We start from the raw sequence: 10,809 nt of genomic DNA on the forward strand, positions 1-10,809 counted from the left end.
AACAAAAGGGTGCTCTTACCAGGAAAGGCTTCAGTTCTACAAATTGAAGTATTTGGAGACTAGGCATCTGCAAGAAAATCTGATTGAGGTGTTTAAGGCTTTAAATGGATTGAGTAAGCTCAATGGTGATGGAATCTTGCTCAGACTATTCACATGAATGGGCATAAATTCAAACTTAGGAAGGATGGATGCAGGGCAGATGTGTGGAAATTGGTTGATTGTTGAAATAAACTCACATTTGGTATTGTGAAGGTAGTGGTTGGAATAAATTCAAGGAGAAAACCTGTTGGAAGAGATGGACAGGCGATATGGGAAGTGTTGACTTTTTTTTGGCTGATGTCCCTATTGGCCTATCTTTAGCAGAACCTAAAGATAGGCCAATAGGCCATATTGTAAAAGACTAATAATTTATGAAATGTAGCTTATTGGCATAATAATAGACAGCAGTCAAAACAATTATATAAAAATAAGATCCAAATTCTATAAACATAGCAAGAGAGGGGTAAATGTGGATATGAAATAAGCAGGTGCTAAATTAGGGTGATGAAGGGTAGAAATAACATTAGTATAAGCAAACGATGCAAAAAAACATGCTTATACAGCATCAGCAAAAAAAAAAAAAAAAAAAACTTCCCATATCACCCTTCCATCCCGCTCAATAGTTCAAGTTCTTCCTTGAATTTCAAACTACCCACTTTCTACAACCCCAGATGGAAGGATGTTCCGATAATCTACTACTTACTAGCTGAAGGCAAAAATTTGCACATCTATCTTGCAATCATTCTTCTTCAATTTGAATTTATGCCCCCTCATGTGTGTAGCTTGAGCAAGAGGACGAATGCCAACAGCACTGAGCTTGCTCAATCCATTCAAAGCCTTAAACATCTCAATCAGATCACCTTACAGGTGCCTAGTCTCCAGATGCTGCAATTTGCAGAACTGAAACCTTTCCTGATAAGGGCACCATTCTGTTCCTCCCACTAATATCACTGCTCTTCTCTGCATCCATTCCAACAGATCCACATCCTTCCTAAAATGAGACTTCCAGACCTGTATGTAATACTCAAGGTGTGGCCTAACCATTGCCTCATACAATGGGGTAATCACTGCCTTATCCCTGCTGGCAAAATTTGTGTATCATTGAAAAAAAAACACACGAGTTATACAGGCAGCTTGTCTACTGCTCAGAGAACTGCATATCTGACCTGCACAATTAACATCAAGTTTCTCCAACAGATCCATGAATGATAAACTTCAATCAGTACTTCTCAACCCAGCAGCCTAATTTTTCTAAATCTTATTGCAGTAGCATATCCTGATTAGTGTTATTAACCACCCTGCCAATCTTTATATCATCTGCAAAGTTACACAAAGCCTGATAGCTTTATCAGGCTTAATGAATAATACTAGTATCTCGATCACCCTCAAATTGCTCTAAAACTCATGGAGTTTAAAAAATGGAATAAGAAAGTAAAAAGGCATAAAGAGCAGAGCACCTGCTGATAGTACCCAGATGTACTAGGAAGATTTTTACCTACCATATATTCCTATGTTATAGGCTGATGTAATGTTTAATCATTGGTTTGATGGCATTAATCTGTTCTGTTATTCTACTTTACACAACTTTATAATCACCTTCACTTTATTCTACATCACATAACTTGACTCACCTTCATTTTATATCTTGAATTAGTTTGGTTCAATCATTTACTTGTACCTTGACACTCTTATAACACAATAATAAGTTAAAATATCTTATATATATGCCTGTATGAATACTGAATTACTGATTATATGCAAGTTGTTAATACTTTAGAAATGGAATAATAAAAATACAGAACATTGTATAAAATCCAAAAACAATTTATGTCTGTATATTTTTAAACAACTCTGATTTCTAAAAGAGAAAATGGGAATTCTGATGCTCACTGAGCATATGGATAATTATTTCAATTAATGGAGGATATAATGTTTGTGTATTTTTAAAAACTAACCCATGCCAAATTTCAATGTTACAAATAAAGACTTCAATAAGGTAGTTTGCACTGCATGTGAAGAACTCTATATAGGTTAGATAAGGTGTTCATTATTCTACAGAATTAAAAATTACAAAGCAGATATCTGACTATGCAGAATGGGAAAAAAAAAATTGAGATTGCATCCCATTGTTAAGAATGCACCTACATCATCAAGTTTGAAAAAACTTCACCTAATCAGAATGTGGCATCTGGGAAAATTAAAAAATAATTATTATTCCAAATAGAAGGAAACTAAAAAAACTGGTTTCTGTTCTGTGAAAGGTATTTATGTGGAAATTAATAATTAAATTTCAAAGGTAAAAAACACAACGTACTACATATATTTGCAAATGAAATAGTTTACTGATTGTTACTCAGCAGTGGAAAATAAAATTTCCTACACAAGAGTCAGTGCATAGCTATGGAGGGGCTTGGGGGGGAATTGAGGGGCATTCTGCCCCGGGTGGCACTTTTCACTTGAGACAATTTTATTTTTTGACGATTCTTTTATTTATGTAAGTGTTGCTAGTTGTGAGAGGAGTTTTTCTAAATTAAAATTGATTAAGAATTACGTAAGATTTACAATGAGTACCTTGCGTTTAAGAAATCTTGCCATACTGTCTATAGAACAGCAACTGAGTGACGAAATAGACTTCGACAATCTCATCGACGATTTTGCTAACAGAAAAGCAAGAAAAATAACATTTTAGAATGTTGGAATTAAAGTTTTACTTCAAAAATAAACATAGTGTTTTAATTTATTTCCCTATAGGTCGTTTTGACTTTCTGTAGTATTTTTGGTGTGTATTGAGAGGGGCGGCAAACTCAGGGACCGCCCCAGGCAGCAAAAGCTCTAGCTATAGTCCTGACAAGAGTACATTCAATTAATTAAATAAAATTGCAGTATAAAAGTTTTGGATCAATCTGAATCAGCTCTCAGATTCTATTCAAAGCAAATTGCTATATGTGGAGGTGACTGAACTCTTCTGAGACAAATTATGTGATATCAATTGCAATTGAGAGGAAGAGACCTGACACAGAAACAGGCAAGACTCTTCACAAAATACATTCGGAAAGACATGACGGCTACGGAGTGTAATAATCCAATCATAATTTTTCTGCATAAGAAAGGAGATAAATCAGAAATTGGAAATTACAGACCAATTAGCTTGTTGTTCCACATCTACAGGTTGTTCACAAGGATTATCAACTAACAGATTAGAAAGAAAAATACTTGACGAGAATCAACCAAAAGAGCAAGCTGGCTTTAGGACAGAATTCTCAACTATGGATCACCTTCACGTAATAGCTAAGCTAAAGGAGAAAGCAAATGCATATAAAACACCATTATGACTGGCATTTGTGGATTATGAAAAGGCATTTGACTCCATACAGCATAAGGCAATGTTTTGAGCACTCTAAAGACAAGACATAGAACCCCATACATTATGATTTTGAAATAAATATATGAGAATGCTACTCCTTTATTAGACTAGACAAAGACAGTATGAAATTTAAAATTGAAAAAGGAGTTCAACAAGGAGACACAATATCTCTGAAGTTGTTTACTGCTGCCCTTGAAGAAGCTTTCAGAAGATTGGACTGGTGGCAGAAAGGAGTCAACGTGAATAGAGAGTATCTAAACCATTTGCGATTTGCAGGTGACATTGTGATCATAAGCCATGATCCCAAAGAATTAGAGGAAAATCTTAATCAGTTATGCAGAGTTGGTAAGGATTTTGGACTACAGATGAATATGGCTAAAACAAAAGTAATGATGAACAAGTATGCCACAGAAAGGGACATAATGATTGAAGGAGAATAATTCAAAAGATGGAGTCGTAATACTTTTATATTCTTTATTCATGCCAGGGCCAGCTTAAGGCATAATCGAGTGGTTTCCTCGAACAGGGTGACAAAATTTAGGGGGCAAAAAATGCCCAAAAATTCACCAATTTGCTGTAAATTTCAAGTCACAGAGGGTGCACCAAAAAATCTTGCACAGGGCACTGATAGACCTGGGGCTGCTTCTGATTCATGCCACAAGAAGGCCCACAAAGGTGAGCTGTAACATGTGGCCACCTGCTAGTGTTTCTAAATTCCAAATTGTATATTCTACCTTGTTATTCCGTATTCCCATGAAAAACTGTAAGCTCAACAGAGCAGTTAAACTAGTTGTGATAATATTTTATTTTTGCCACTACATCCAAAGCAGTGAAGTGCCATTTTTCTAATAACAAAACTATCTCTGTAACGACAAAGATCTCTCATACAAATCACTTGCCACCTTCACAACGTATTATTGTCTTGATAATCCAACTTCCTCCAACTGTAAACTATACCTTCTGTGTTGATGACTTTAGCATATTTTCTCAATCCTGCAACATGAAGGTAATCAAGAGACAACTGCAACATGCCATTGATCACCTGAACTCGTGGGCAGTGAATAATAGCTTCAGGTTCTCCCTGCAAAAGACTGTATGTACATTTCTGTCATAAGCATAACATTCACCCCTAATCTCAACTGAGACTTTAACTAAATCCAATTCCAGTAGTACCTGAGACTAGATTTTTGTAGAAAGTTGGCCTTTCTACAACATGTCAGTCAACTATATTCAAAGTGCAGGAGGGGCTGGAATATCCTGCATGCAATCTCATCAAGATAGGAGTGGATGGATCATTCTTCTTATAAAAAGCAGCCAGAGTGCAAAAAGAGCTTTTGCTGAGTCTGCAATTATGTCTGCCAGCATAGAATCTGTGTGGTGTGAGTTAGTTGGAAGCAAAGGTATAATGAGAGTGGGAGTAACCTACAGACCAGAAGACTATGAAGGGTATGAGAGGCTCTTCATGCAGATGGAATGGGCGAGCAAGCAAGCAAGCATGAAGGTCTTATTATGGGTGACTTTAATCTGCCCCAGATTGATTAGAATAAGTGGGAGAGAAACTCACCTTAGGAAAAAAATTTTTCTAAACAAACTAGATGATTATTATTTGTATCAGCATATTAGAGATGAGAATACCAGGGATGAGAATTTCTTGACCATATCATTATTAACAAATTATATGACATCACAGGGCTTATTGTACAGGAACCATTATCGGGAAGTGATCATGCTATCATCAGATGGAAGATGAAGAAAGATGTTACAGTAGTTAAAGGTAAAGGCACAGGTGTGAAGAAGAAAATATTGCCAATACATAAAGTTAGTTCTAAGGGTGAAGTTAGTAACTACAGACCAGTTAGTCTGACTTCAGGGTAGGGAAAATCTTAGAGGCAATTATTAAGAGTGCAATCAAGGGACATTTAGACAGATATGGCATTCTGAAGGACAAATAACGTGGTGGTTTTGTTAAGGGAAAATCTTGTTTAGCTAACTTAGTAGACTATTTTGACACAGTTACTAATGAGCTGGAATTAAAGAACGATTTCGACATAGTTTATTTGTATTTTAGCAACGCATCTGACTCGATCCCTCATGAGAGGTTACTGTAAAAGCTGGAACAGGCTGGGATTACTGGAAAGATAAGATGGATAAAATGGGTGGCTGCAGAGTAGAAGGTAGAGGGTTTTGGTTAATGGATATTCTTCAGATGTAATGTCAAGATTGGGTGTTCCTCAAGGATCGGTTCTTGGATCACTGCTGTTTCTCATTTTCACAAATGACATCAATGAAGGCATGATGTCAAAATTTGCAGATGATGTAAAGATTGGCAGAGTTGTTAATGATCAGTGCCAAGCAGTGCTCCTTTAGGACAACTTGAACAGACTTCAAAGATGGTCAGAGAAATGGCAGCTATGTTTTAATGCTGCTAAATGCAAAGTCTTACACTTTAGGGAATAGCAACCCAAAAATAAATTACATTTGATGGAGTTGAATTAAAAATAATGGAGGAATAAAGGGATCTGTAAGTTATGATATGAAGTTTTCTGAACAGTGTAAACAGGCAGCCAGGAACGCCCATGGTGTTCTATCAATGATTTATTGAACGTTGTCCTGTAAAGATAGGGAGGTCATAATTCCACTGTATAAGGCAATTGTAAGACCACATTTTGAATACTGTGTTCAAGAATGGAAACTTCATCTAAAAAAAGACATTGAGCTTCTCGAAAGTTTCCAAAGGCAGGCAACTTGAATGGTGAGACTGGCAAAAGGATGACTGTAAAAGGAAAGACTCTGATTATGTGTCTTTCCTTTTACAGTCATCCTTTTGCCAGTCTCACCATTCAAGGATGACTGTAAAAGGAAAGACTCTGATTATGTGGACTACAGAGCTTGGCAACCAGGTACCTCAGAGGTGACCTGATTGAGGTTTATAGGCTCTGAGAGGGATTAGTAAAATGAATGAAGGTGGAATTTTCACTGTTATAAAGAATCCCAGAACTAGGGGCCATAAATTCAAATTTCAAGGGGTTGAGGTTCAGATTAGACTGTAGGAAGTTTTCTTTTAGCCAACAAGTTACCCTTTTAGTTGAGGCTGACAGTTTGAACAAATTCAAAGAAGCATAATTTGTATTTTCTTATCTACTTGGTGTTTTTTTTTTTGATTGTGCAGCAAAAGCCTGTGGCTTCCTTGCACTATATGGCAAATACTATTACTAAGTGACCTATGCTGTTCTGGTGACCAGGAAGATTGTGCCCATATGCTTTATTCATACCACCTGTATGATGACCTCAGAAAATCCATAATCCTTATCTTGGAGACTTTTGAGCTAGAGAACGAAAGAGAATTAATAAAGACAAGCACTAAATAACATCTACTGAAGGACTTTTGCCAATAAAGCTTTTGCCAGAAGTAAAGCCCTTCTCGAGAGACTTCCCATACAAATAAAGATTCACAAAACCCGTAGAGTATTAACTGATCTACTCCCCTCTCTATTTACTGAGATGTGATTGATATAACATGTATGAGAGTTTTTTTCCTTTTTTTCTTTTTTGTGGGTTGGTTCCCTCCTGGGGTATTATGATTATGCTGGTCCCATAACATTCAGCTCCTGCTGACTGGTGCCCCCACTCTTTTCTTTTCTTTCTTTTTTATCCTGCCTCTTCACTCACTCGCAAAGAGATGGGATGTTGATATATTGGGTCAGTATGTGTACAGTTCTGGTCTGCACCCCCCCCCCCCATGGCATGGCAAGATACTGGGATGCAGCTCTCTTAGTGATCACTCTTTGCAGTAGCAAAGTGACCAGAAACAACTAAACAATAACACACACAACAAAACATAGCCTATACACATTTCTGATCTGCTCCCCCATGGTGTGGCAAGATACTGGGATGCAGCTCTCTTAGTGATCACTGCTTTGCAGTAGCAAAGTGACCAGAAACAACTAAACAATAATACAAAACAAAACATAGCCTATACACATTTCTGGCCATTTTTATCAATCACAGTGTCATCACAGTGTACCATGGCAGAGTTGAACTACGTTCAGGAGTCACCTATTGAACACACGGCACACATCACATCATCTTTGATGTCACATATGAAGTATAATACACTGAATTTTTATATGAAAAGAATAAATTTTAAGCAAAACATTACCATTTTCATATAATTTTATTCTTTTTGATTCAAAATGAAACAATTAAAAAAAAAACAAAGCAAAAACCCTAAAAACTGGTTTCCTTATATAAATGTACTTTTACAAGTTAGGTGAAAATAGTTTAATACAAATAAAATTTGAATTTTTTAAAATTTTTTTTATTTTGAAACCATTGCAGTAGCTGAAACTACGAAGCAAAAGATGAATTAATAATTCATCTTTACATATCTATTTTTTGGATGGCTTTATTGCATAAGTGCATGTGTACACGCACACACACACACACACACACACACACACATATATACACAATATATTCATTATAGTATCTTTTAACAATTTTTTTGTTTTTTGCATAAAGATGTATGAGGGAAAAATAATTATGAGGGAAAAATCCTTAAACTGTATCCTACAGAAATGAAATTGCATACCCGGCTTTAAAAGTAGTGTGAATTTTTCTATTAGTGGCAGCAAAAGCTGCAGTGTTAAAATGATTTAATATGAAACTTCATTTAATAATATTTGAAAGGATCCTTTATGTTTTGCCAATTGACTCTGTCCAGTTGTAGATAATTTAACTTTGGTATCTTATGCAATACATACTCTGCTGAAACAACTTATAGTTGTCCACGGTCAAACATAAGATAGGTAGATTCTCAATTTATAAAGTCTAATCCTAAGACTTAATTGTGATAGTGAATGGCAGACATGGGAAACTGCTTTCATGGCAGAGTAAATGGAAAGTTGATATCAGTGGAGTGGATATTAAATAAATTTTTGGTTAAAAGATCATATGGCACAGTCTCCTGATACTATTTAATAATCTGAAGCCCTTGTTCATATTTCTAATTATACATTACATCACCCCTGAACATCAAATTTACCTCCTCCCTACAAAAAGTTATGTCATCCACATTTAAGTGGATAACCTATGATTTTTTTTTATATTATACCATATTCTCACAGATATTCATGCAATAACTGTGCAGCTACCATAAAAACTTATTTTTCCCACCATAAAGGACACATAAGCTCATAAATGAGTGGTTGTACACCTCCAAAGATATTTCTATTTGTTTCCAATTTCAATTATGACCCTACAGAATTCTATATATAAATATCTATAATTCTGCTACATTTTGAAGTGATATTTTAAGGTTGATATATCTTCACTGTTCTCTTGGTTATTCAAATAAATGGGGAGATCCCTTAATGTTGCCCCTGCATTTTTTTGTCTTCCAATTTCAGTTTTTGCTATTCTTTATAATTGCCTTTTTACTGATATTCCATTTTTCTTACCAGTACCCTATCTAATCACTTACTAGTTATTACATATTTAATTTTCTGAACATTCTCAAAGTCCATACTATTTAGTATTAGTAGTATTAGTTATAGCAAATTCTGCAAGAATGCAAGCTTATACAGCAAAAGAAAAAACTTCCCCATATAACCTATTCATCCCATCCAATAGACTGTCTCTTCCTTGAATTCAATGAAGCTATCCATATCCACAACAACAGATGGAAGTTTGTTCCAGCAATCAACTACCTGCTGGCTAAATTTGGTCTAACTAAAACTGTATTCCTTAATGTCAATATTTTATCATTCATTTTTTATGTATTATAATCCTTCAAGAGCAGAGACAAAATAAACTGCACATACAAAGCTCTCTTTTTTTATTACAGTATTAAACAACTAAATATTCTATTATTTCATATTTTATAGTACTTTTTTTTTTATCTATATGTTTATTCTTCCTTGATATTTTATTTCCACCACTCTTTCAATTTTATTTCTATTTGAACTTTATAGCTTTTTCTGCAAAATCATCTTCATAAATTACCATAGAAGTACTACAACTTTAATTCTTTATTCTGTTATAATTACTCTGGGCTACCATTAATATTTTGTGTTATCTTCATACTTAATAATATAGCATATTAATTAATTTTATCTAAATTGAAGTATATTAATCTTTACAACACAGTTTCTTAACTTGTTATTTCTGTTCAGTAACTTTAATTAAAATATATATATGTTGTAAAGACTGGCATACTTCAATTTTACGGGTATTACATTTTTGGCCTAACGGTAGAATTCCAAATATGAAATGGTAAACAATCATCATTTTTGTTAAATAATAACTGGATTGTTCATGGCCACGAATTTTTTTTTCTGACCTACAATTCTAAATAACTGCTTACAAAAGGAAAAAAAAATAGCTATAATTCCATTACTATCTCTAAACCTAATTAAATCTTTTAATGATCTAGATAAAGTAGAATTTATATTCAGCTAAAACATATGCTTTTAATTTGTCATTTCTAATCTATTTTTTTAAGAGAGAGAGATGTTTTTAAAATTTAAAATATGAACTAAATATTTATAAGGATGTTTCATTCGCAGTTTTAACTGGAATAGCAAATCATATTACAACTGATGTTCTACAGAGAAGTGGGTGATTATAATATGTACTATAGTAAGAATACAATGTAAAAGGTTTTCATGTAGCAAACAAATAAGTTCTGCTATGAGCTATTGAAATCTCTCCTTTCTGATGTATGAATTAAAGGGCATGTTTAAATGCAAGCATATCTAACTTAGAAGCCAAACACTGATCTGCATGGTGGTAAACACTAATTTATTACAATAAAGTTAACTGTACTTATGAGCTTGCAAATTTTATATAATTTAGAAGTAAAATGAAAAACCAACGTGAGTTTAAAGGGTACACTGGTCTTGAAGACCATCCTCTACAGAAATCAGGTAAATTAGTTCTTAACTAAGATAGATAATCAAGATACTTCCATTGCTGCTGCTGCTTCATTCACAATTGCACAGCTGGTTACATGTGTATCCATTCAAGGTGAAAATAAAAGAAAAGACAAAGGAGCTCTCTAAATTGGTCTTACCAAATGGAAGTACCTAGAACCCAAGCAGCAATGCCAGTTTCTTTGATAAGCACTAGCTCACCCTATTTGTGACAGAGAAAGGTCTTAAAGGCCAGACAACATACGACTAGTACACACACCCTGAACTTAAGTTTGTCTTTGGTATTTGACATCAAAATCTGTAGACTCATACTCATAGAAACAGTCAACTTTATTTTAATAAATTAGCTTTTACCATGCATAGCAGTGTTTGTCTTATGAACTATTTTCATCTATAACAGCAAAATCATATTAAAGTAAATAAAACAACTCATCTAATAAACAGTTTCACAAGATAAAATTAAAAATTATAGTT

This window comes from Mastigoproctus giganteus, chromosome 14, assembly GCF_048544385.1.
Source record: "Mastigoproctus giganteus isolate SK-2022 chromosome 14, ASM4854438v1, whole genome shotgun sequence".
NCBI lineage: Eukaryota > Metazoa > Arthropoda > Arachnida > Uropygi > Thelyphonidae > Mastigoproctus > Mastigoproctus giganteus.